At 43.6% G+C, this 26,679-nt stretch overlaps 1 protein-coding gene across 1 annotated transcript in view; it reads right to left on the bottom strand.

The window, feature by feature from the left end:
- The window catches only part of LOC126272437 (tensin), a 2,382,193-nt gene that overhangs the window by 2,068,324 nt on the left and 287,190 nt on the right, over positions 1-26,679 (bottom strand). The window lies entirely within an intron of this gene.

A 26,679-nucleotide genomic window follows, 5' to 3' on the forward strand; every position in this document is an offset into this window, starting at 1 on the left:
ATTTGGTAGTGGTGGCTGTTTGTGGGATTGCATGGATGGCGATAATCTGTGGAATTTTTCATTCTGACGCACGTGGTTCTTATGAGAAGACTGGGGCGGGATAAACTCTTAGTTACAACTAATATTTCTCAATGTTTCACTTCCAACCAGGTAACAGCTTCCAGCAACCTCTTTTGTTAGCAGGTTCTACGTAGATAGTGAAGCACGCTGAATCCAGCGAAATAGTATTACTGCAGGGATTTTTTTTCTTTAGAGTTTTTTGTGTTTTATAAAAATATTTTCAATTAAATTTTTTTAAAGTTGAAAGTTCATGCTTAAAAGTATGCGAGTAAACATCCCAAAGATGTTCGGGCTCACACACGGTTCCTCTTCATCGAAATGTCTTGACTCCAACTCGTCTAGAGGTTGAACCGCACTTGTGACTCTTTGGTTAAATTGTCTGGCTGATGGCAGGTTTGCGAAATACCAAGTTAATATAACATACAAGAACGTAATTAAAAAAAATCTTGTGGAACTTAACTGCTAAGGTCATCAGTCCCTAAGCTTACACACTACTTAACCTAAATTATCCTAAGGACAAACACACACACATGCCCGAGGGAGGACTCGAACCAGCCGCACAGTCCATGACTGCAGCGGCTCAAACCGCTCGGCTAATCCCGCTCGGCCATATAAGAACAGTAACAATAATATCAGGAACTAAATTAACGACCCGTAAATGATGTAGGTCACACAGTTAAGATTGGGTTAGAATAATGTGTATTCAGAAAGAAAACTAATAGCGAAAGTGGTCGCATTTAGAATTATTCTTACACTGGTGAACATATCCATGTGACACAGTCCGATCATTCATAATCTCATCGCGAATTACAAGTCCAGTACTCCAGCTCGTTAACCACGCGAAAAGTTGGAGTCACACCAAGCGAGCGGCTGCTCACCGCTAACAGACAAAATTCCGCGATACCACGTGACGTGCAACTTTCTGAGTCGCTTCACTTCCTGGCTGCCTAACGACCGTCCGTCCGCTTTTGCGCCTCACTCCGACCTGTCCCCTTTGGCGTGTCCAGCCCAACTGTCCACTTTCGCGTCTGCACCAGCACTGTCGCCGGCCGGTGTGACCGAGCGGTTCTAGGCGCTTCAGTCTGGAACCGCGCGACCGCTGCGGTCGCAGGTTAGAAACCTGCCTCGGGCATGGATGTGTGTGATGTCCTTAGGTTAGTTAGGTTTAAGTAGTTCTAAGTTCAAGGGGACTGATGACCTCAGAAGTTAAGTCCCATAGTGCTCAGAGCCATTTGAACCATTGGAATACCGTTGGCTTCTAGCGCGAAGCTCACTCTAGCTGAAACTTCCTGGCAGATTAAAACTGTGTGCCCGACCGAGACTCGAACTCGGGACCTTTGCCTTTCGCGGGCAAGTGCTCTACCAACTGAGCTACCGAAGCACGACTCACGCCCGGTACTAACAGCTTTACTTCTGCCAGTACCTCGTCTCCTACCTTCCAAACTTTACAGAAGCTCTCCTGCGAACATTGCAGAACTAGTACTCCTGAAAGAAACGATATTGCGGAGACATGGCTTAGCGACAGCCTGGGGGATGTTTCTAGAATGAGATTTTCACCCTGCAGCGGTGCAGGAGAGCTTCTGTAAAGTTTGGAAGGTAGGAGACGAGGAACTCGCAGAAGTGAAGCTGTGAGTAACGGGCGTGAGTCGTGCTTCGGTAGCTCAGTTGGTAGAGCACTTGCCCGCGAAAGGCAAAGGTCCCGAGTTCGAGTGTCGGTCGGGCACACAGTTTTAATCTGCCAGGAAGTTTCATATCAGCGCACACTCCGCTGCAGAGTTAAAATCTCATTCTCACTCTAGGTGCTTGTGACAACTTTTGAAGACGTGTCACAGGAAGCTCACAAACTGGGTCTTTTCACACCCAACTTTATATCAGGGTATTCGAATCTTAACACTACTGTTTCCTGATTTCGCTTTTTCATAAATGCAAACAATGATCAGTAATAAGCACATACTCCAGCATTTTCTCAATTAATTATTATTATTGGAATTTATTATTCTGTATTTAAGATTTCGTTGTGTGGTATGAGTGTGTGCTGTTGTCATGGTAAACAGTGTGTGAGAGAACGCTGACAGGAGAGTTTCACATATCAGTATACGTTGTTACTATCAGAGAAACCCAGCATTGCCCAAGTATTTATTAGTACATGTGTCTGAAAGTTCATCATCGTGGAATTTATTTTATACTTCCAAAGCTTCTTTGCATACAAGGTTTGAAGCAGTATTATTGGGGACATAAACGGGGAGCTTGTTTGCTTCAGCAACAAGGGAGAAAGCCAAGTAAGCCGGCCATGGAAACGCAACTGACATACACGCCCGCAACAAGCAGAATCTGGACTTCTGCTTTGTTTTTCGTCACTGTGCAACTCTAGTTCTCTAGGAATAGTGCGTAAATTGTGCTCGTTTAAAGTGAAATAGTGAATTGTTAAGAATAAGCAGGATTCTGGGTATACAAACTCGCTCACCTGCACCACTTCCTAGTCAAAATTTCCGCTTGTATGCTGGTGCGTTGGAGAGAAGTAACCCTGAGTCTCTGTGAAGAAGAGTTCTATGGATCAGATGATGAGTTCTCTCGATCAGCGATACATCGCGCCTCGCTTTTGGAAGGAGTGTCCAAAGAGCGAATTAAAGCCTCGTGTTCTCGAGCCACAGCAAATCTTACCTCACGGTCTCCACTCGGTTCTTGAGATCGCATTGTCCAAAGTCTTTTAGCTCTTCTGGAGTGCTGAGAAAGACCCTACCGCCGCCAGCTTGGCTGCGCATGCATCTTAATATAAAAGAATGCACGTGCACCGCCGCGTCTGTTTTTAAAGTTTCTAGTCACAATTACAGGGGTGTACTGTTTTACAATGTTGACTGGAATACAGTCTTCAAATAAAATGTAGGAGCGAAAAGTTAATTACGGCTTGTACAGGAAACAGATGGCAGATATATGAGACGAGAGACATGAAAGGGAAAAGGTTGTTGTTATTCACTGTTACTTAATGTGGGCTGGCCGCTGTGGACGAGCGGTTCTAGGCGCTTCAGTCGGGAACCGCACTGCTGCTACGGTCGCAGGTTCGAATCCTGCCTCGGGCATGGACTGTGTGACTGTCCTTAGGTTACTTACATTTAAGTAGTTCTAAGTCTACGGGACGGATGACCTCAGATGTTAAGCCCATAGTGCTTGGAGCCATTTTAACCATTTCTTGAACTCATTCTGGACCTTGAGCATGCTGCAAATGAGAACAGGGGGAAGTTTGGAAAGATAAGTAAAGTTCAGGGAGAAGAAATAAAAACCTTGCAACTTGCCGATGACACTCTAATTCTGTCAGAGACAGCAATCGCCTTGACTGACATTAAACTTCGAAAAGACTCACTATATGCATTTCTGAACCTGTAAGAGCTTTCCACCCAGCATATGCATAAAGTACGAAGAAGAGCAGGTAGAAGAGGTTGACAGTTTTAACTTCCTGGGATTACAACTTGATAATAAATTCAGTTGGGAGGAGCACACCACAGAACTGCAGAAACGCTTTAACAAATCTGTATTTGCAATTCGAGTGTTAGCAGACATAGGCGACATAAAAGTGAAAAAGCTTGCATACTTTGCCTACTTTCATTCCTTAATGTCATATGGTATAATATTTTGGAGTAACTCTTCAAGTCAAACAAAAGTTTTCAGAGTCCAAAAGCGTGTAATACGTATTATTTGTGGAGTAAACTCACAGACGTCTTGTAGAAACCTCTTCAAAGAACTGGGTATACTAACTACTACCTCTCAGTATATTTACTCCTTAATGAAGTTTGTCCTAAATAATATATCGCTTTTTCCAACAAACAGCTCAGTTCATACATACAGTACCAGGAACAAAAATGATCTGCATAAGGACTTAAAAGCACTTACTTTAGTTCAAAAAGGGGTCAACTACTCAGGAACACTCATCTTCAATAATTTGCCAGCAAACATAAAAAATTTAGTTACAAATAGAGATCAGTTTAAAAGGAGCCTGAAAGAGTTACTAGTGGCCAACTCCTTCTACTCCATTGACGAATTTTTTAATAGAAGCAAATGATGTGTTGTATATATTTATACTATTAGTATTGTTATTTCAGCTTAAAAAAATAAAAATAAAAAATAAAAAAGGTGACATATTCCACATCCACGAGGGTTCCTCAACACGGATCTATGGAACGAAAACTAATCTAATCTAAAGTGCAGCTGAACGGAATGGACAGTGTCCTGTGTGAGCGCGCAAGCTGTCGGAGGAGATGAGACCGGCAGTTTGTCGTCGCAGAGCACGTGGCTGGCGGTTGGTACGGGGCCGTGGCGAACAGCTAGCGTGCACGCGCCCTTGGAAAAACTCGAGTGGTCGCTTGGCAGGAGCACCGATGGCCGTGTTTGCGCTTTTGGACAAATTTATACGCCACAGGAAAATTGATAAAAACAAAACGAAGAGTGACATGGAGGTGCGAGTTGGCACACGTGGACAAAAAAATTTGTAAAGCTAAATTATCTAGACGCGCCACAAAAATATATAATAGTTTAAAAGTCATTGTTGTCTTAAAAATTGTAAATTTATGAAAGTCCAAAAGCTAATATCTCGGCAATACTTTGGCCGATTAACCTGAACAAAGTGTTCTCATATGCGGGTAGTAGAGCTGTATCAAGCAATCATAGCCGGTTTAGCAAAACATGTACCAATTTTGAATGAGAGGTCGGAATAAGGGATTAGACTGAGAGAAACTGTGTTTTTGGTAACAGGTAAATTTAAAGAGACGAAAGTAGCTGCAGCATTCTAAAGTTTACAGAGGTAGATGAGTAATTAAGTATATATTTTTGTTTGTTAAATTATGTTCAGTATTAAAAATCTGCGAAAAGCAATTTCACGACACAACAACATTGTTTGTGAAAAAACGGCGGCAGATACAAAAAACTGGATTTTAAATTGTTATTGTCCGGAAAATTTCCGTATTTTTCAATATTTAATATGTGTTTTTGTGTTAAGTTTTAGAATATTCGTAACTTTTGTCAAACATTGTTTCGAGTTAAGCAGTCATTTCGAGGGTTGGACATGGCGGCTACCTTTGATGATGGGGAGCGGGTTCTGAGCGACGCTAAGAGCCGGACGTGTCGCGCATCTGGGGGTAGTTGTGGGTGGGCAGCCACGTTAGAAAGCGACCAAGTGGAGAGCAATATAGTGATTTACGACAGCAGACAAGAGTGTATTTTGTGAATTGTGAACAGACTGTCGAGTACTATGATCGCGATATATGAATTTTATAGTGAAGTGTTGTAGCATCTGTTACTAAAGGCCGGCCTTACGTAAAAGCCCCTCAGACTGCATTTTAAGTGTTCAGTGAATATACTGAACAATAAAAATAAACTTCTTGTAAATGAACGTGAGTAACAATGAGACACTAAAAGTAACTGACATGTTTTATTATGTGTGCAGTAAATTATCTTATAATAGATGAAGTAGAGTGGATATAAAATGTAGACTAGAGACTAGCCATAGCAAGAAAAGCGTTTCTAAAGAGAAGTTTAGTAACGTCTAATGTAAATGTGTTAGAAAATCTTTTCTTGATTCATTTGTCTGGAATGTGGGCTTGTACAGAAGCGAAGAGTGGACGATGAACGCTCCAGACAAGAAAAGATAAAAGGTTTTGATATGTGCTGTTACAGAGGAATGGCGAAGATCTGATGGGTAGATGGAATAAGTTATGAGAAAGTACTGACAGAATATAGGAGATATTAGTGGCATAATTTGACTAAAAGAAGGGATCCGTTGATAGGACACATTGTGGGACATCATGGAATCGTCAATTTAGTGCTGAAGGGAAGTGCTAGGGTAAAAAATTGCAGAGTGATAAAAAAAGACAAGTTCAGTTATCAAGTTCAAGTGGATGTGGGTCTCCAGTAGTTACTCAGAGGTGAAGAAAGTTATACGGGATAGAGTGATGTGATGAGCTGCATCCGACCAGTCTTCAGACTGAAGACCACCACAACAAAACCTGTACTTTCAGTGGCTGCTTTACTTGAATGTAAACCCACACATCTTCGCAGATATGCAGGTGGTACTGATCTATTTTTGGATAACACAAAGCTTTACCTATGGTAAAGTGTTTACGACGATTACTTCTAGATCAGCCGTCCTGAAACTGTGGCCAATGGACCGCATACTATCCGCATCCAGTACTCCTCATGCTACCCGCAGTTCTCAGCTGCATTTTATAATAATATGCATCTAGCAACTAACAGCTGAGTGCAAAAACGTCATCTGACACTAAGAACTACTTTAGAGTGTCCTTTTCGTGCTTAATAACAATCAAAAATACTTACAAAAACAGTAATTTTGAAGCTGTGCTTAATTTTAATTGACGTCGTTGAATTCAACCGTGAGTTAAATAAAGCTTGCCGTTTACCTCAGGGGCAGCGGGTTGGGGGATGTGAGAGAGGGAAGGTTTTACATTTTCTTTCAGTGCTGACAACTCAAGGGAATGCGCTGCTCGTGACGACTAGCTGCTATGGTAGAAATTTTGACACAGAAGTAACATGGGTTCACGAATGCGCATTATACAGACTGTCATCTTCAGAGGCAGTCCGTATTTTTAGCAAGAAATATGAAATTAAATCATGGCTGTTGTAATACAACGCAATGAGTAGAAGAAAAATGTCATTTTGTAAACAATATTGATCGTTTCTTAGATTGCATAGTGCATCTAAATAGAAGTACAGTTCTAGTATTAATCAATTAATCATCCTTTCACACAGACAACACATCAAAATTCGTGAGGCATTTACAATGTCACATCTTAGGGATCGTTGTGGGTGGCAGCAACTGAAGCAGAGAACAGTTAACACGAATTGGTCCGAATGGTGGCTACATTCAGAGACCAGTATTTGAGGGCTCTACTAGTTCACTGGAGACTGATATCATAATGATTTGGGTAAGTTACCCATCTTCTTCAACACTCCTGGAAATGGAAAAAAGAACACATTGACACCGGTGTGGCAGACCCACTATACTTGCTCCGGACACTGCGAGAGGGCTGTTCAAGCAATGATCACACGCACGGCACAGCGGACACACCAGGAACCGCGGTGTTGGCCGTCGAATGGCGCTAGCTGCGCAGCATTTGTGCACCGCCGCCGTCAGTGTCAGCCAGTTTGCCGTGGCATACGGAGCTCCATCGCAGTCTTGAACACTGGTAGCATGCCACGACAGCGTGGACGTGAACCGTATGTGCAGTTGACGGACTTTGAGCGAGGGCGTATAGTGGGCATGCGGGAGGCCGGGTGGACGTACCGCCGATATTGCTCAACACGTGGGGCGTGAGGTCTCCACAGTACATCGATGTTGTCGCCAGTGGTCGGCGGAAGGTGCACGTGCCCGTCGATCTGGGACCGGACCGCAGCGACGCACGGCTGCACGCCAAGACCGTAGGATCCTACGCAGTGCCGTAGGGGACCGCACCGCCACTTCCCAGCAAATTAGGGACACTGTTGCTCCTGGGGTATCGGCGAGGACCATTCGCAACCGTCTCCATGAAGCTGGGCTACGGTCCCGCACACCGTTAGGCCGTCTTCCGCTCACGCATCAACATCGTGCAGCCCGCCTCCAGTGGTGTCGCGACAAGCGTGAATGGAGGGACGAATGGAGACGTGCCGTCTTCAGCGATGAGAGTCGCTTCTGCCTTGGTGCCAATGATGGTCGTATGCGTGTTTGGCGCCGTGCAGGTGAGCGCCACAATCAGGACTGCATACGACCGAGGCACACAGGGCCAACACCCGGCATCATGGTGTGGGGAGCGATCTCCTACACTGGCCGTACACCTCTGGTGATCGTCGTGGGGACACTGAATAGTGCACGGTACATCCAAACCGTCATCGAACCCATCGTTCTACCATTCCTAGACCGGCAAGGGAACTTGCTGTTCCAACAGGACAATGCACATCCGCTTGTATCCCGTGCCACCCAACGTGCTCTAGAAGTTGTAAGTCAACTATCCTGGCCAGCAAGATCTCCGGATCTGTCCCCCATTGAGCATGTTTGGGACTGGATGAAGCGTCGTCTCACGCGGTCTGCACGTCCAGCATGAACGCTGGTCCAACTGAGGCGCCAGGTGGAAATAGCATGGCAAGCCGTTCCACAGGACTACATCCAGCATCTCTACGATCGTCTCCATGGGAGAATAGCAGCCTGCATTGCTGCGAAAGGTGGATATACACTGTACTAGTGCCGACATTGTGCATGCTCTGTTGCCTGTGTCTATGTGCCTGTGGTTCTGTCAGTGTGATCATGTGATGTATCTGACCCCAGGAATGTGTCAATAAAGTTTCCCCTTCCTGGGACAATGAATTCACGGTGTTCTTATTTCAATTTCCAGGAGTGTATATTAATAATAAATCTGTAAGACTGTCATATCTCTGTGTTTGTTTGTCTGTTTGAACACGCTTCTCTGAGACTTCTAGGCGAATTTTGACGGAGTGTTTATAGGTAAGTTGAGCGTATCTTTGGGCGCTGTATAGGCTTTATCTCATCAAATTCTCATCACGGAAAAAAAATCGTATTTGCAAGCATTGCCCATATTGATATTATAAATGCGAAAGTAACTCTGTCTGTTAGGTTTTCATGACGAACTCGCTGAACCCATTTTAATAAAATTTGGTGTGAAGATATCTTGAAACATGTGTAAGAACATAGGCTACTTTAACAAATGTTTAGTACAAGATACTTACGAATAGTAGTGGCTCTGGTCAAGGATACCATCGTAACGACCGGGAGAGCGGTGTGCTGACCACACGCCCCTCCTATCCGCATCCTCCATTGAGGATGACACGGCGGTCGGATGGTTCCGATAGGCCACTCGTGGCCTGAAGACAGAATGCTTCTTTTGTTGAGACAGCTTGGGAGGGGGGAGAGGGGGGCACATATCAGGAGCTTGCTACCCAAAGAAACAGACACCTAAGGATGTTGTTACACATGGAATGGCTTATTTACTCACCATTACCCGTCATAAAAAACAACCGGTATGTGAATACAGCAATTAGTAAGAGCTGTTTAGTAACATGATCCGTGCATATGTTGCCCAAGGTGCTGCCCTAGAATGTCAGCATTGACTCTAGACCAAAAAGATTTGACAGCCACTGTTGTAGAGCAACAGTGGGAAGCTATAATCTGTTTAAGTCCTGGCGATGGGGCGGGAAGCCGCCTGGCGCATCCTGGCGGGGTCGCCATACGCCCGCGCTAGCTGGGGTCGCCCCGCCGCCGCCGCCGCCGCGGCTGCCCAAGGCGTGCCGAGCAGCACCGCAGCGCCCGGCGGCGCGTGAAGGCCGCTGCAGCCGCTCGTTAGCTATTCTAATGCCGCCACTACGGTACGCCCACGCACGCGCGGGCGCGCGATGCGTCCCGTCCAGTGCCATCCCCGGGGTTCAACAAACCCCACGCACGTGCGAAGCGCCGCTTCCGCGACCACCTGCGGGCAGCCGGCACCGTACGTGCCGCCAGAAGACGCCGCTCGCGTGGGAACCGCCGTTGTCGGCACAAGTGCCTCCGTCAGTGTCAACGTCTACTCACGACTTCGTGATTCTTGTCCTAGTGCTGTGTTTTTATGTACAGACAGGCACTGCCGAAAAACTCACAGTACTCTCTTCTCAATGAGGTTCATCAAGTACTTAGAAAAAAGTATCAGCAAGCACGTCAGATACGGTCCGGCTGAGTATTTAGAAATAGCACTACCATCAGAACACCCCCCCCCCCCAACCCTTCCACCCCCCCCCCCCCCCCGCCTTACGGCCATGCCATTAACTGTGGGTCTTTTCGTTGGTGGGGACGCTTGTGCACCTCAGTGATCCAGGTAGCAATACCATAGATTCAACCACGACAGACGGCTATCTGTTAAGAGACCAGACAAACGTGAACATGTGATCCTCAAGAGGGCCAACAGCATTTTCGGTAGTTGGAGGAGCAACAGTCTGGACGATTGACTGATATGGCCTTGTAACATCAGCCAAAACGGTCTTGCTGTGCTGCTACTGAGAACAGATGCAAGCAAGAGGAAACTACAGCTATAATTTTTCCTGTGGGCATGCAGCTCTACTTAATGATTAAATGATGATGGCTTTCTATTGGGTAAATATTCCAAAGGTAAAATAGCTCTCCATTCTGATGTCTCGAAGAGGACTACTCAGGAGAAACAAAGAAGAGAACAGAAGATTTTGAAATGTGGTGCAACACAACAATGCTGAAGATGAGTTGGGTACATCACTTAACTAATGAGGAGGTGCTGAATAGAACTGGGGAGGCAAGAAACTTGTGCCACAACATGACCAAAAGGAGGGCTCAGTTGATAAGACATATTCTTAGACGACAATGTATCACCATTATAGTACAAGAGGGAAGTGCGGGGTGTTAAATCGTAGCGGTAGACCAAGAGAAGAACACAGTAATCACATCCAGAAGGATGTAGGTGACAGTAGTTATTCAGAGATGAACAGGCCTGCACAGGGCACTGTAGGATGGAGATCTGCATCAAACAAGTCTTCGGGTTGATGACTACAACAGCCATGCAAGAGAACGTGGTCCACGTCCGTGGCGTATCATGCCGTGGTCCTCACAAGCAATAGTAGAAAAGCATTAGTGATTTTTAAAATTTGTTTACTAACATCTACGGTTATTGTCAAACCTATGACTGTGTGAGGTGTCAAGCGATACTTCTGACTGGACTGAAGATTTTTTGGTAGGGAGGGTCCAGGGAGTTATCTTCGATGTGGAGTCATCGACAGATTTAGAAGTAACTTCGGGTGTGCGACAGGGACGTGTGTGGAGCATTGCTACTTGCTTTCTGTATTAATGACCTTTCAAACAATATTAATAGCAAGCTCAGACTTTTCGCATATCATGCATTTATCTGTAATGAAGTACTGTTTGAAAGAAGCTGCCCAAGTCAGATCTTGATAAGATTTCAAATTAGTGCAATCTATAATATCAGCGCATCACGACTGAAATCGGCCAACTCTCACAAATGTCTAGCTGTGTCTAGCTGTCAGAGTATGTAAGGACATGAAATGCTACGATCACGTAGTCCTACGTAAAACAGTGGCAGACTGCGGTTCCTCGATGGAATACTAGGGAATGCTATCAGCTTACCAAGAAGACTGCATACAAAATATTCATGCAAACTATCCTAGAATATTGCTCAAGTGTGTGGGATCCACTACAGATTAGAATAACAGGGGATACTGAACGTATACGGAGAAGGGCAGCACGAATGGTCACTGGTTTGTTCTACCCATTGGAATGTGTTGCGAAGACGCTGACATAACCGAACTGGCAGGCACTTGAAGATAGGTGCAAACTATCCCTTGAAAACCTACTTAGAAAGTTTCTAAAACCAATTTTAAGTGATGAATCTAGAAATATGAAGCAAACACCTACGTATCACTCCCATAAGAGATCGCGAAACAAGGTTAGAATAATAACTTCACGCACAGAGGTGATTAAGCAATCACTTTTCCCGCTCTCCGTACGTGAGTGGAGCGGGGAACAGTCCTAATAACAGATACAATGGGACGTCCCTTTACCATACACTTCACAGGGCTCTACAGAGTATGGATATACATATCTACATCTTCGTTTAGAATAAATTTCCATTTATCATAGCACATTCATCACAACCCATACTGGACATTCCTGGGAGGACCACACAACCGCCAACTTTCCGAATGCGAGTCAAACACTGCCTTACCCGATCGACATCTCACCTAATACTATAAAAAGTACCTTGGACAGATACATCACGAGTTAAGTGACCGGCGGATGTACTGAATACTAACTGTAAAGCAACTCACTACGTTATACATTCGCTTTAATAGTAATGAAAGGAACTTGGTTCACACGCTACATGTAAATAAAAAATTAGAACACATTAATTGATTAACTGTGTCTTTTCGACTTTCTGCTTTCTGATTGACGACAGGGATATTTGCGGCCTGAGTGTGTGTGGTCGCAGCTGACAATCACCTGTTAATTCGAAAGCTCTTATAGAAAATTAGATAAAATTAAAATTTATATAAAATTTGTTAAAATAGTGTGTTAAAAAAGAGGACACGTTGCGGACTGATAAAGCGGCAAGAAACCCCAAAAGATTTAATGCAGTGACACGCAGCAAGAGCATTCATTTGCATCTTTTGATTGCTTTCAAAATAAAGATGTGTAATTCGGGGCAATTATACGAATTATATTATAGTTTGATTGTAAGAGAAAATAGTTCTTCTAAACCGCAAACAGTACAGGGTTCAAATGGCTCTGAGCACTATGGGACTCAACTGCTGTGGTCATTAGTCCCCTAGAACTTAGAACTACTTAAACCTAACTAACCTAAGGACATCACACACATCCATGCCCGAGGCAGGATTCGAACCTGCGACCGCAGCAGCCGCACGGTTCTGGACTGCGCGCCTAGAACCGCGAGACCACCACGGCCGGCTCAGTACAGGGAAATCAGGTACATGAAGTTACACTGTGATTAGCAGAAGAAGTGGATTATGCTTACCTGGAATGAATTTTTGGCAGTAACTTCAAAAAAAGGGCTTCCCGCACAATCGTTTTCCCAGTGATGCTGTTGTTAGCCTCGAAAGACACTCAGGTAGGCCCTTCCAAACAAAGCAGCAACTACACGTACTTGAAATTCCCCATACCTACATTAATTTTATTATATTTTCAATACATCCCTCTGCGACTCAAAGCTACAGGAGTTGAGAAGTAGAGAGGATTTTCTGGTATGTCAAGGTTAGCGGCAATGCAAAAGGCGCCTCCATTTTCTTGGTTGTATTCAAAGCGAGCGACTTCTGATCGTATTCTGTCTTTGAAGAACCTGTTGTTGTTTCCATTTCAGCCTTTGACACCAACGACAACGCATTTTCTGGTAGCGCAACAACGATATTTTAAATCTATTTCAGAGCTCTCGGTAACAAATATGGGTCTAAAGATGTTTTTGCCAGCCGGGTGGGCGAGCGGTTCTAGGCGCTACAGTCTGGAACCGCGCGACCGCTATGGTCGCAGTTTCGAATCCTGCGTCGGACATGGATGTGTGTGATGTCCTTAGGTTAGTTAGGTTTAAGAAGTTCTAAGGTCTAGGGGACTGATGGCCACAGAAGTTAAGTCTCATGGTACTCAGAGTCATTTGAACCATTTTGATGTTCGGTAGTGTAAGTAAATGTGCCTGCTCACAGTGCGTAAACCTCCTGGGGAATTTCTTGAGAAGTCCAGAATTCAAGCTGATGGTCGATCTCGATTTTTTTCTGGTTGTCAGGCAAAGAGACCATCCCCATTAGTCGCCGAGAAATTGTGGAGCATGGGAACCGCGTGCTTTGCAGTCTTTTTAAAAGAGGTTGCATTTCACCTGTCGTTTAATGTGGGCCCTTTCGTGCCTGTTGATAAATATAACTGCCATCTGCTGCTGTTGCTGACCGTTATTGACCACCTACTCTCCTTCGGGCACCAGTGCATCTTGCTCCGAACGCTCCGTAAGCACATGAAACACTGCTGTAAGAAACACCAATCTCATGGACTGCACTCGTCATACTTCGTCATTTTTCAGGTTCCTGATGATCCTTTCCGTCGTGAAGTCATCCAAACGTTGTTTGAGGGGCACGTTGTGATGAACAACATCACAGTGTGCTGACTGACACACACTCTGTCATTCCCGTTCCTTCATATCTCTCGTGTGGGCGTTCTAGCCACACTGACGTAATCCCATGTGACGTCTGTCTTTCTGTGTAACACTGGCAACATGCTCACTCACTCCCAATGATTTCCACCGAGTAGCTCATATCTTACGCTACCTTATCTAGCCCGTCTTTAAAGCTTTGGAGGGCAGTGTACACTCATCAGCCGGAACATTATGACAACCAACCTAATAGACGGTGTGTCCACCTTTGGCACGGATAACCAGCAGCGACGCGTCGTGGCATGGGAGCAATGAGGCCTTTGTAGATCGTTGGAGCGATTTGGCACCACATCCCCACAAAAAAGTCACCTAATTCTGGTAAATTCCGTGGAGGGAGGCATGAGATCCGACCCCACGTTCAATCAGATTAATGTGTGCGATCGACTTCAAGTCTGAGGAGCTCGGGGCCCAGCACATTAATTGGAATTCGCACTGTGTTCATCGAACCACTCCTGTCCTTGTGAGATGGTGCAGTATCTTGTTGAAAAGTGCCACTCCCGTCAGGAAACATGATCGTAAAAAAAGGTTCAAATGGCTCTGAGCACTAAGGGACTTAACATCTGTGGTCATCAGTCCCCTAGAACTTAGAACTTCTTAAACCGAACTAACCTAAGGACATCACACACATCCACATCCATGCCCGAGGCAGGATTCGAACCTGCGACCGTAGCAGTCGCGCAGTTCCGGACTGTACGATACTCCTCCTTGGCCATCGTGGTGCCTTGCGCGAGCTCTATTGGATCCACGGATGCCCATGTAAAAGATCTCCAGAGCACTATGGAGCCGCCGCCAGCTTGTCTCCATCCCACAGTCAGGGCCTCAAGGAGCTGTTTCTCTGGAAGACGAAGGATTCGCGCCTTCTCATCGGGATGACGAAAAGGGTTTCAGGATTCATCAGACCGTGCAATTCTCTACCACTACGCCGACGTGCAGTGCCGATGGGCAGTTGCCCATTTCAGTCGTGGGTGCCGATGTGCGTGGTGTAAAAGTTGATACATGCACGGATCATAGCTTAGGAGCGATTGGTACAGTGTGTGTTCAGAGACTTGTACTCTGCCTAGTATTAAAGGCTGATGTTAGCTTCGCCACACTTCGGTGCCTGTCTTCTTGTGCCAGTTTCACCGATCGACTACGTCCGGTGTCTTTAATGAAGGGTGTTCGCCCAACCCCGCGACGTCAGGATCTGCTTTGATCTCGGTCCTGCCGTGTGGTGAAGACACTCGTCGCGGCACTCCTCGAACATCCGACAAGTGGTGCGGCTTCGAGTCTCCCGAGCCATGACAATCTTCGCTCGGTCAAACTCAGATACGTAGCCGCATTCTACACACGAACAGCACGCTCACTGATACTAGATTACATGCACCATGTGTACTCCCTCCAGCATTAAAGTATGATGTCAGCTCCGCCGCCTGTCCTTTTGTACCAGTCTGCCCAGCCTACGACGTCCGACGTCTTTTATGAGGGGTGTCCACCCAACCCCGCGGCGCTGTTATCGCCTGGATGGATTTATATCGATATTAGTACGGTAATAATAATTTTGTGGCTGACCAGTGTATATCGATATCGTCTATGTATCGGTAGTCTAGTACCGATGTACAGATATCGATTTTATTTTCTCGAAATATGAATATATATGACACATCGTTGCTAACGTAAATTATTCAAACGTCAGATAACAGATTAGATTAGATTAATACTAGTTCCATGGATCATGAATACGATATTTCGTAATGATGTGGAACGAGTCAAATTTTCCAATACATGACATAATTAAGTTAATTTAACAACATAATTAAGTTAATATAACAACTTTTTTTGTTAAATTATATCTAAAAATTCCTCTATGGAGTAAAAGGAGTTGTCAATCAGAAATTCTTTTAATTTCTTCTTAAATACTTGTTGGTTATCTGTCAGACTTTTGATACTATTTGGTAAGTGACCAAAGACTTTAGTGGCACTATAATTCACCCCTTTCTGTGCCAAAGTTAGATTTAATCTTGAATAGTGAAGATCATCCTTTCTCCTAGTGTTGTAGTTATGCACACTGCTATTACTTCTGAATTGGATTTGGTTGTTAATAACAAATTTCATAAGAGAGTATATATATATATATATACTGAGAAGCTACTGTGAATATCCCTAGATCCTTAAATAAATGTCTGCAGGGTGATCTTGGGTGGACTCCAGCTATTATTCTGATTGCACGCTTTTGTGCAATAAATACTTTATTCCTCAGTGACGAATTACCCCAAAATATGATGCCCTAAGCAAGCAATGAGTGAAAATAGGGGTAGTAAGCTAATTTACTAAGATGTTTACCACCAAAATTTGCAATGACCGTTATTGCATAAGTAGCTGAACTCAAACGTTTCAGCAGATCATCAATGCGTTTCTTCCAATTTAATCTCTCATCAATGGACACACCAAAAATTTTTGAATATTCTACCTTTGCTATATGCTTCTGATTAAGTTCTATATTTATTAATGGTGTCATACAATTTACTGTACAGAACTCTATGTGCTGTGTCTTATCAAAATGCAGTGAGAGTCCGTTTACAAGGAACCACTTAGTAATTTTCTGAAAGACATTATTGACAATTTCATCAGTTAATTCTTGTTTGTCAGGTGTGATTACTATACTTGTATCATCAGCAAAGAGAACTAACTTTGCCTCTTCATGAATATAGAATCGCAAGTCATTAATATATATTAAGAACTACAAAGGACCCAAGACTGACCCTTGTGGAATCCCATTCTTGATAGTTCCCCAGTTTGAGGAATGTGCTGACCTTTGCATATTATGAGAACTGCTGATTTCAACTTTCCACACTCTTCCAGTTAGGTACGAATTAAACCATTTGTGCACTGTCCCACTCATGCCACAATACTTGAGCTTGTCTAGCAGAATTTCATAATTCAAAAGCCTTTGAGAGATCACATAAAATAGCAATGGGTGGTGTTCGGTTATTCAGATCATTCGAAATTTGATTGGTGAAAGCCTATATGGCACCTGCCGAGCGTTTCAGACAGCGCGGTCCATCCTCAGCGCAAACTGCCTCATCGGCGCCGCAACGGGCGCGTGGTGCGGGCCGGGGGCAGTCCCGCCGGCCGCTCCCAGCCGCATACCAGAAGAGGGGCCGCCGCGCCACCACGTGCTGCCCTGGACGCCGCCAGCTGCCGCGGCTCCGGTCACCCAGCCAGTCGGCGAGTCTACTGCACGTGTTCCGCGTCCAGGGGAAACCTCTTCACCTGCGCGTTCAAAGCTAACTAGTCCGACAACTCCTAACAGCCTAATCAGTTATCTGCACAAGGTAAACTACTTCAAAGTGGGGTGTTCCTCAGGATTCCATACTAGGACCACATCTCTTACCGATAAAAGTCAAACATTTCCCTTCAGATGTAGCTGAGAACTCGGAAGCTATTTAGGGTGTAGATCATAGAAACGAAATAGATACACGGTCTCGTCGTATAGCCTAACGGGCAGCAGTACTCGCTACCCTTCTTCATATTGCGACATTTCTGTGTCACCCAGTTACTCGGGACCACCTTCACTCACTTGCAGTGAAACATTCAGCTCTACATCTACACATACGTGCGTACTCCGCTATTCACAATAAAGCGCCTGGCCGATGGTTCAATGAACCACCTTCATGCTGTCTTTCTACAATTCCACTTTCGAACGGCACGCGGGAAAAACGAGCACTTAAATTTTTCCAACAGAATGTTTTCGCAATCGGAGGAGAAAACTGGCGATTTAAATTTCATGAGAGGATCCCGTAGCAACGAAAAACGCCTTTGTTGTAATGATTGTCACTCCAATTAACGTATCATGTCTGTGACACTATCTCCGCTATTTCGCGATAATACAAAAGGAGCTGCCCTTCTTTGTACTTTTTCGATGTCATCCGTCAGTCCCACCTGATGCGGATCCCACACCGCACAGCAGTACTCCAGAATAGGGCGGACACGCGTAGTGTAAGCAGTCTCTTTGGTAGACCTGTTGCACCTTCTAAGTGTTCTGCCAAAGAATCACAGTCTTCGGTTTGCTCTACCCACAATATTATCTATGTGATCGTTCCAATTTAGGTTATTTGTAATTGTGATTCCTAAGTATTTAGTTGAATTTACAGCCCTCAGATTTGTGTGACTTATCGCGTAATCGAAATTTAGCTGATTTCTTTTCGTACACATGTGAGTAACTTCGCACTTTTCTTTATTCAGGGTCAATTGCCACTTTCCTCACCATACAGATATCATATCTAAATCATTTTGCAAGTCGTTTTGATCATCTGATGACTTTACAAGACGGTAAATGACAGCATCATCTGCAAAGAATCTAAGACGGCTACTCAGATTGTCTGCTATGTCATTAATATAGATCAGGAACAATAGAGGGCCTGTAACACTTCCTTGGGAACACCGGATATTACTTCTGTTTTACTCGATGACTTTCCGTCTATTACAACGAACTGTGACCTTTCTGACAGGAAATCATGAATCCAGTCGCACAACTGAGGCGATACTCCGTAGGCACGCAGTCTGATTAGAAGACGCTTGTGAAGAACGGTGTCGAAAGCCTTCTGGAAATCTAAATATATGGAATTAATTTGATATCCCCTGTCGGCAGCACTTATTACTTCATGAGCATAAAGAGCTAGTTGTGTTTCACAAGAACGATATTTTCTGAATCCGTGCTTCGAGAGTAGATCTGTTTGTCAGCACGTTCGCAGTTTTTAATCAAATAATTTGGCATCTTTCGATCCATTTTAATCCAGTTAGCTGAGAAAAGTGTTGATTGTTACTCAAGGTTCCATTCCGGGACAGCTTCTTTTACTGATAAACGCCAAACGTTCGCCTTTAAATAAAGCTTATAGTTCGAAAGCTATTTTGTTTGTGGCTGATAGAAACGTAATGCTTACATAACCTGCTCGTATGGCTTAACATGCAGCTTAACGTGCCGCCAATCTCCTCAGTCTGGTAGTTCTGCGACATCCTAGCACTCACGAAACGTGCTCACCCACCCTGAGGACACATCTAGTCCGAGAGAAAATCTGTCTGCCCACACGTAAAGAGTTAATTAATCAAATGTGTCGAAATCATTTCCTGCAGGATAATCCAGTTATCTGGCCAGTGCGCTTCTGGGTACTGTAATGTGAAGTGTTCCTCAGGTTTGCGTACCGGAAACACTACTTTTACTGATTAACGTCAGAGCTTTGCCTTCAAATGCAGAAGATAATTCTAAAGATGTTTGAATGCAGATCATAGAAACACAATAGTTGAGCGATCTCCTCTTATAGCTTAAAGCACAGTGCTCTAGCTTGCGAGACAGGGAAGTAGGTCACATAAAGAACGAATCCGAACAGCAGATTAACGATCACTGTTCTGGTTTACTGGCAAAGGTCTGAGTGGGATGGTTCTCAATCTTCGACTCGGAAAATACGATACACAGATTGATACAATGCGGTACCACATTGAAACATATTTACATCACACACAAACAAATGGCACACGCTACTTCCTCTCTTAGTTTATCTAAGGATAGTGGTAACAGGATAGGGCGCTTCGTCACACGGTTAGAAAAAAATTAAAAAAAGAAAACTGGCAAATCACGAAAATAATGGACCCTCTGCGATGGTGTAAAAGCTTGGAAAGGGATACCAACATAATAGATATAATGTCATGAAAGAGTGATATAACATATGACGTTCTGCAGAGTACAAACCACTGGGTCACTACGAATAGACTGGCCCTTAATTGCCATGACATATTTCTGTTCGGAGAGACATTCAAATTCTGTACAGTAATGGCACGAATTGTGAATTAGAGGACATGAGGCACCTATGACCAAGATTAAATGGTAGGCTACTCTATACCAATGTATTCTTTTATTCCGTCATTAGCATAATCGCAAGAGTATTATCATAAGTAATAATTTCTACAGACGAGGTTGTGACTGTTCGTTCACAGAAGAAAAGCACAGTTCTATGATGTGAATACATTTTCATTTGGTTTAAAACTGTTGACAATAATGCGAATATTATTGTATTTTGTGATGGCATATGTATTTTAGACAAGTATAGATACGTAAAACAATAAAGAGGTTCATTTTAAAAAGGAAAAGAAACGTATAGGCTTCGCCGAAAGACCAGAAGAGATGCTTCTTAATTTTACTGTTATCCATTCTTTCTGAGCTGAATATGAGATTGTAATATACTATACACAATTATTATTATTATTATTATTATTAGCCTTAAAACCCACAGCCATGTTCTTTGAGAACATGAGAAGGTGAAGATGGAATCAAGCAGCAATAATTCGCGCTGTTATACGATATGAGGGACATGTATAGCTGTATGGCCGAAAGCTCATTATAATAACATACAATCTACTATCAAGATATTTTCGTAGCCTGGGCCAATAGTACAATCAAAATCAGATAAACGACTTTTGATGTTGCTTAACAACAGTCATACAATATGTTTCAAAGGAACACACCACCATTGGACTGTTTTACTGAACTACAACCCCGGTTTCAAGCCTTTTATGCGATTTTCAGGTATCTGATTTTATGTCTTTAACATATATTGCAGGATACTTAACATGGCTAGAGGACAAATGTAAGGATGTAGTTGCTTATCTCACTAGGAGTAAGATAGATACTGCCTACAGGAAAATTAAAGAGACCTTTGGAGAAAAGAGAACCACTTGTATGAATATCAAAGGCTCTGGTGGAAATCTAGTTCTAAGCAAAGAAGGGAAAGCAGATAGGTGGAAGGAGTATATAGAGGGTCTATACGAGGGCGATATACTTGAGGACAATATTATGGAAATGGAAGAGGATGTAGAGGAAGATCAAGTGGGAGATACGATACTGCGTGAAGAGTTTGACAGAGCACTGAAAGACCTAAGTCGAAACAAGGCCCCGGGAGTAGACCACATTCCATTAGAACTAATGATGGCCTTGGGAGAGCCAGTCCTGACAAAACTCTACCGTCTGGTGATCAAGATGTATGAGACAGGCGAAATACCCTAAGACTTCAAGAAGCATATAATAATTCCAATCCCAAAGAATGCAAGTGTTGACAGATGTGAAAATTACCGAACTATCAGTTTAATAAGTCACAGCTGCAAAATACTAACGCGAATTCTCTACAGACGAATGGAAGAACTGGTAGATGCGGACCTCGGGGAGGATCAGTTTGGATTCCGTAGAAATGTTGGAACCCGTGAGGCAATACTGACCTTACGACTTATCTTAGAAGAAAGATTAAGAAAAGGCAAACCTACGTTTCTAGCATTTGTAGACTTAGAGAAAGCTTTTGACAATATTGACTGGAATACTCTCTTTCCAATTCTGAAGGTGGCAGGGGTAAAATACAAAGAGCGAAAGGCTATTTACTGTTTGTACAGAAACCAGATCGCAGTTATAAGAGTCGAGGGGCATGAAAGGGAAGCAGTGGTTGGGAAGGGAGTGAGACAGGGTTGTAGCCTCTCCCCGATATTATTCAATCTGTATATAGAACAAGCAGTAAAGGAAACAAAAGCAAAATTCGGAGTAGGTATTAAAATCCATGGAGAAGAAATAAAAACTTTGAGGTTCATCGATGACATTGTAATTCTGTCAGAGACTTGGAAGAGCAGTTGAACGGAATGTACAATGTCATGAAAGGAGGGTATAAGATGAACATCAACAAAAGCAAAACGAGGATGATGGAATGTAGTCGAATTAAGTCGGGCGATGCTGAGAGAATTATATTAGGAAATGAGACACTTAAAGTAGTAAAGGAGTTTTGGTTTTTTTTGGGGAGCAAAATAACTGATGATGGTCGAAGTAGAGAGGATATAAAATGTAGACTGGCAATGGCAAGGAAAGCGTTTCTGAAGAAGACAAAATTTGTTAACATGGAGTATTGATTTAAGTGTCAGGAAGTCGTTTCTGAAAGTATTTGTATGGAGTGTAGCCATGTATGGAAGTGAAATGTGGACGATAAATAGTTTGGACAAGAAGAGAATATAAGCTTTCGCAATGTGGTGCTACAGAAGAATGTTGAAGATTAGATGGGTAAATCACATAAATAATGATGATGTACTGAACTGAATTGGGGAGAAGAGGAGTATGTGGCACAACTTGAGAAAAAGGAGGGACCCGTTAGTAGGACATGTTCTGAGGCATCAAGGGATCACAAATGTAGCATTGGAGGGCAGCGTGGAGGGTAAAAATCGTAGAGGGAGGCCAAGAAATGAATACACTAAGCAGATTCAGAAGGATGTAGGTTGCAGTAAGTACTGGGAGACGTAGAAGCTTGCACAGGATAGGGTAGCATGGAGAGCTGCATCAAACTAGTCTCAGGACTGAAGACCACAACAACAACAACAACAACAACTTAACATGTTGTCAAGCTTAATTTATTGCCAACTTTGAGCTTCAAAACATGTTAAGTGTCCTGCAATACTTGTTACAGACACAAAATTATTCACTTCGCATTCTCGGGTTTCTTGATATCACAAAGAATAGTATTTTGTAAACTCTCAGTCCAGTCTGCAAAAATTGCTGTAGCACGAATGTATGTTTGTTTGTACGTATGTATGTAAAGTCGTGCTCAAAAGTATCCGAACGACCTGAATTGCATTTCGCCTGATTCGCATGCAAACCACATAACGCAGCTGTCTAGCAGGTCCCCTAATCTCTCCTTGGTACAGTCGTTTGACTATTGAAAATGGTTCCAACAAGTCACCAGTAGAAAACACTGCTCTGTATCGCAATAACTCAAGATGTAAAGTAATACCACTATAGCTGAGCGGTTGTAGGCGGTACAGTCTGGAACTGAGGGACCGCTACGGTCGCAAGTTCGAATCCTGCCTCGGGCATGGATGTGTGTGATGTCCTTAGGTTAGTTAGGTTTAACTAGTTCTAAGTTCTAGGGGGCTAATGACCTCAGAAGTTGAGTCGCATAGTGCTCAGAGCCATTTTTTTGAACCTTATCACAGATAAGACTGTCCTTAAGGCCTGTAAGCTCACATTTATTGCAATAAGTGACATACCTGAAATGTTACGACTCTCATTATTACGTCAGATAGGTAATGCACGTAGTAATTTCGTCGTATTCATGGTTTCCTCTTCAAAGTAACATACCGTATTTATTATTTAACACAAAATCACATTAAAAATTTAAGATATTCAAGAGCAGCTAGTTGAGAATATGTATGAACTTCTAATGACACGACGAACCGACTCGTTCTGCATATGGATTCAAACCCAGGTCATGCAGACTACGGTTTCGTAACTGACGGAAACTAACAGCCATTCTTGACTAGGCATACAGAGAGTGATATCCCTCGATTTTAGACAGTATCAGTTAGCAAATATCAACTTTAAATTACATATCATAAACATTTTTAACTGACACAAATTCCACCCAGCATCTTTTGACCCTGTTACGAACTACGAGAGACGATAAATTTGCTTCTTCACAAGTAACTTACTTGCAATGCCATGAGGTAAAGCTTTGTGTTGGACAGGGATTCGAACCCGGAACCTAATCGGATTGTTATCGAAGCACAATCAACTGTGACGTATCGGATTTTCTCGGCAGTAGCTAGATGTTTCAACTGAAATGACGAGACGAAACATTACTTTTTTCCTTCCCAGGACTCCAACTTGGCACCTATCGCTGTTATATTCTAGAGAAAACGAACGTTAAATATGGGTTTGTTAAACCAGCAGCGACATGTGAGCATTTTTGAACTAGAAATAATATACAATGAGTTCAGTGCTGACTGTGAATCGAACCCCACACATATCGTTGTTGACTACACACAAAGAGACGTCAGCTACAGAATTTTTCTCCACCAGCAGCTCGGAATAACATTTCTGAACTTAAGTGATCTCGCAAATATTTCTATGTCTCACTGGGAGTCAAAAACGTCAGATATCGTTAGTGTTGACAAGGAATGAAAATGCAATAAAAATCAGAATTATTATCCACCAGCAGATAGGTGTTCTCGTTCTAGAGCGTCATAATACATAATGAACATTTTAGTGCCGGGCCAGGATTCGAAACTATTCACACGCAATATGTGGAGATGTTGAGGGACCTGCAGTTTTGAACAAACAACAAATTGTAGTCGAGCTGTATTGTGACGAAGGGATCAAATAAGGCGTTAAGGGCGGTCTGAGTTGCATTCCCAGTTCAGAACAAATTTTATCGACATACAGAAGCTCAAATAAAAGATGGAATAAGTGTCATGTGACCCTGCCACCAACACAGAACGTCCAATAGTGTAGGATGCAGAAATTTAAATAGTGTTCCTTTCCATTTGAGCTACTCTATTGCGCTATCTGTTTGTCGAAAACGAGGTGCAGTGCAAAACAAAAAAAAACTGTAACTGTCTGTCTCTCAGAAGTCTAGATCCTTCTATCCACCCGCGCGTAATTTGTGTGTGTGTGTGTGTGTGTGTGTGTGTTATCTTGGGGGGGGGGGGGGGGGGAGAGCTTGTGGGTGCGCGTGCATGAGAGAAAACGTGGAATGCGCGACTGCACAACGCTGTATGTATATATTTTAAATCTTCAGACCTTTAAAACAGTTGTTGTCTTGTCCTTTTAATTTAAGAGCTTGCAATTCCCGAAAAGAAAGTTATCGCTTTTCTCTGGTCGATTTAAACAGCATCAGATCCCCCATCAATCGACAGAAATACTTGCGATTGACAGAGAACTAGAATAAATGGAAGTTCGCTTGAATGCCGCCAGAGACGTTCTCCGAATATCACGCTGCGCAAGCAAACAATTGCAAAGCCGCAATCACCGAAAGACAATTCCAAGCTTTTATTTTTATTTTTTTCACTCCACTATTCAGTCTCATCTCGTGAACAGAGAGAATGAAAAGCCTCCAGGGAAAGCATTGCACAACTGTTTCTTCCTCGTCCTCACTTCATTTCGCACCCTCGATTCGTCCTCGTTTTCGTTTCCAATCTCTCCGTCACTCTGACTGTTTTCTGTTTTCTTTTGCTCCTAAAGTGAGACATACTGAGCACTAGGCAAGTGACTTTCATGCAGAAATCAGTCTACGAAGACTTCACTATTTCATCCACTTTGTAGCATTCTCACGTAATCAGCTTGCAAGTTACTTTGTCTTTTCGATCTAACGAAACTAGTTGTAGGAAGGTTGTTGACAAGCTGTGATTCACGGGAAGAATCCTTGGACACGTAATTTATCTTCCATGAAAATAACTTAGAATACTCTCGTACTAGCGGTTCTTGAGTAATTCTTCCCATTAAGGCACCCTTAATAAGTCAAATTAACAGAAAAGATTCATAAAATCTAAAGAACGGTATGCTTCATCCTGCTGCAGGGGCAAAAGCTACTTGAACTGAAGGGTATCACCGTCGTCGGCTGCAGCAGGACATTAAGAGGAGTCAGTGGCGACGAGTGAAAGTGTTTACCGGAGCAGATTCGAACCCGCGACCTCCTGCTTACTGGGCAGGTGCGGTAAGCAGTGCGCCATCCTGGACAGTGTTAGCGCAACTGCGTGAACTATCTCTGCACACCTCACGGCCGATCCACATTCCCACCGAGCGCCATCTATCTGCACTCCCTGTCCATTGTACTCAGTGTTCGCTTTTCTGAGATTCCCACAGAAGGTCGGAATTGATGAGTAGATTTTTATAAATTTACTGTCAAATCATCTATACTTACGGGGTCATGGTTCTAAGTGTTAACTTTTTTGGGCACTGATTAGGAGCTATCTGTTAACATGCCACTGTGAATGTGGCAGGTAACATTGGAGTTATACGGTGTTCACACTTATTTTGCTGATTAGGGATAAAATGCAGGGAACGATCGATAAGGGAATAAGGAGCAAGAAAATACACATTTACATATGGCCGGAAGCATCTTGCAAGGGAGGTGCACCCTCTTAAAGGTGGATACTAAATATCATTGATAGAGTAGATCTCAGTGATTAAAAGCACATACGGCAGAACACCAGGTAACCGGGAATGTTATATCGTGCTGGTGTTTTAGCTCCATATTCAAGAGAGCAGCAATTTCGACCATTGCGACGGGCACACACATATCGTTGCTAGGAGGGGTGTCTGCTTCACTGCTGCTGCCGACTCACCCTGCTGTGGACCTGAGTGGTATAGTGCATCACTGAGAGATGATGGCTCTGTATACGAGCAGCGCACAGGCCGAACATACAGGGGTTAGACAAAATAATGTGAACACCTGTACTTACTTGTGAATGGTTTATTAATGAGGAGTTGGACCCCCATTTGGCCTCAATACACCTGCGATTCTTCCTGGAATACTGGCATATAATCATTGCGTAGTTTCCAGTGGAATGTTATGCCACTCTTCGATCAGAACCTCCTGTAACTTCAGTAGTGACGAGGAAGGCGGAAATCTGCTCTGGTGTCTGCGCTCCAATATGACCCACAAAGGTTCAATAATATTCAAGTCCGGGGTCTGTACTGGCCAAGGAAAAGGTTGCATTTCAGTTGCAAGCTCCTCATTCCACGATTATATTGCCCTGGCTGTGTGAATGGTTGCATTATCGTCCTGAAATATGGAATCATTGTTGGAGAACAACATTTGAACCATGGGGTGCACCTGATCACCTAAAATGTTCACATAATCGTTGACTGTGACACGGTCTTTGAGAGTAATGGTGGAACCAGCAGAATACCATGATATGGCTGCCCACACCATCACACTTCCACGTCCATGCTTAACTGTTGGAATCAAGCAGTCAGGATTGCAGGCTTGTTTTGGCGGTCTCCAGACATAAACCCGGACCGATGTTGGCAATAACGAAAACGTTGGCCCGTCGGACCATATGCCGTGTTTCCACTGATCAGCCAACCAGTATTTACGCTCCTGACACTCCCGTTTTACGCTTCTTTGCGTTG

Source organism: Schistocerca gregaria, chromosome 5 (assembly GCF_023897955.1).
Source record: "Schistocerca gregaria isolate iqSchGreg1 chromosome 5, iqSchGreg1.2, whole genome shotgun sequence".
NCBI lineage: Eukaryota > Metazoa > Arthropoda > Insecta > Orthoptera > Acrididae > Schistocerca > Schistocerca gregaria.